We start from the raw sequence: 2,385 nt of genomic DNA, 5'->3' as shown, positions 1-2,385 counted from the left end.
ATCAATTATTATTCGCATTGTCTTGAAAAACAAATTTGTTGTATGATATGAGAAGTCACCACTTGCTTGTAACAATTCCCATTGTACAATTTTTTGTAACTAAACCTATTTGTGATGTCATGATCACATGCGTCGCCATAAAATAATGTTGGAAAGTTCATTTCTTCTGCATATTTGTCCTTGAAAATGCCTAGTGCTCATTGTCCTTCAGCAGGTGCCAGTTCAATAATCTTGTCTTGCAAATCGTAGATGCGTTGTGACTCTATTAATCCATGCACCAATGTTTTAGTAGGTGTTTCGTTATTTGCATCATTGTCTGTATCACTTTCATTGTCACTGCTTGAATTTTGTACAATGTATTCATTATTCTCTTGTAAAACATGGGCCCAATTCTCATTTATACAAATGTTCTCAGCTTTATAAAGACTTCTAGAACATAGTTCGTTCAATGCTTTCATGACAATAATTGGACCTACTTTACCTGTTTGGTATGCATTTTTGTATTGCAATCGTCTTTTTAATGCAACTACAATTGTCATTGTATCACTTAGATATTGTGGCAATGCTTTTTGCACAACATCCATATGAACTGGTACATTGATAATTGATCATGTTAAGCCAATTTGTGATTGCCTATATCCCCATTGTTTGATTTGTGTAAATGCAATTCTCAATGACATAAGTCTTTCTTCTAGATCTGAAAGTGTATTTACATTTGGCAATGGAATGTTACGTCTTATTTGTTCAGGTGTTGCAAATTGTGGTAGCTTTCCATTATTGAGTGCTTTTTTGCAAGGAACACATATGTTTTCATTGCTGAAGGTCCTATTGTTCAATGTCAAATTCATATGCTTTTCTTGCAACTCTATAGTGAAGAATCTAATATTTTTTGCAAAATGCAATCTGGTACAAATTGCACATGTATTCCTAGGCATGTCTTCGACTTTTTCCATATAAATCTGTACTGAATTTTTCTTGCTTGTAATTCTTGACTTCTTATTAGAAAATGCTTTTTTGCATATGTCATTGCATTTGTGTTTTGTACGTATGAATTGCTTTAGTTTGTGATAATTGAGCCTACGATGCTTAGTTGGATGCATTTGTTCTAAATGAGATGCTATCTCAAATGCAATATTATTGTTAAAATGTACTTGAGATATACATTGTTGTTTTTCTAATATATGCTTATGATGCAATTGATTACAATCCTCTTTTGCTTCCATGTGCACTTTTTGAGAATTGTGAACATATTTTTGTATCATTACGTGGTAGTGAATATGTGATGTATCTGTCCTGAATGACATGATGTTAACAATATGATTGCATGTCGAATAAGCAGAACTGTAACTGACAAAGTTATTAGCAACAGAGGACCATACCTGGATATTGACTTTGAATATCACAGATATCCATTGCAAACAGAATGGTCCACCTTCTACCTGTCCTTTCTCATATGGCATTGCCATATTTATGAGATATTGTTGCCAGTTGTTATTCATTGCATAGTGTATCACATCAACTACTAGGTATTGTTCTAAACAATGTAATGCATCTCGATTCTTATGCATAAGTGCATTGCAAAAATATTGCACAATGTAAAGTCGCAAACACTCTGCATCGAATTCTATTGCTACTAAATAGAAAATTGCATTAAAGAGACTGTCACCACAATTAGATGTCATTTTCTTTGCGATTGTTAATTCATTTAAAAGCATATTATCTGCAATATGCATCCAGTGGCTTTCAATATCTTTGCAAATAGGTGACAGGTAGATATTAGACTGGCTGCAAATGCATATTGGAAACTTTTGGTAAACCAATGGTTCATAATGACCACTAACAGGATTTGCATCATGAAAGAGAATGCAATATGGAATTGCATTTTCATGTTGATTAAAAAGCAAATATCTTGTTTTTCTTGTCAATGACCAAACTGCAATTTATATATCTAGCCATTTAGCTAACCAATGTATGCAAAAGGTATCACTCCATAAACCTCGGTCAGACTCCTTTATATTTGTAGATGCAGAACAACACATTTTATGAAGATATGTACCAATATCATTAACACCATGTAACTCGTATAGGAATTCAGGTGCTAGTTCATACTCATATGACTCTATTGCTTCAACATCATTGTTGTTTAAGCAAAAAAGGAAGTGTTCTATTAACCCATTTCGCAGTTCATTTGAAGTATAACGAAAATGTAGAAGCATTTCGAATGAGTCAAATAGACAATCTCCTACAGTATATGAAAATGCATTTAGTCTAAAAAGACCATTTCTTTTTAATACAATATCAATGTTGTCAGGAAAAATGCATTGCAATCTGAATTTGTAACTGTCAACATCTATTATTTCTTCCATCATTTGCAATTGCTTACCA

Source organism: Pinus tabuliformis, chromosome 9, assembly GCF_031772625.1.
Source record: "Pinus tabuliformis cultivar Carrire ecotype Pingquan chromosome 9, CPIR1, whole genome shotgun sequence".
Lineage (NCBI taxonomy): Eukaryota > Viridiplantae > Streptophyta > Pinopsida > Pinales > Pinaceae > Pinus > Pinus tabuliformis.
The sequence above is the reverse complement of the archived record's forward strand: the minus strand, read 5'-3'. Positions refer to the sequence as shown.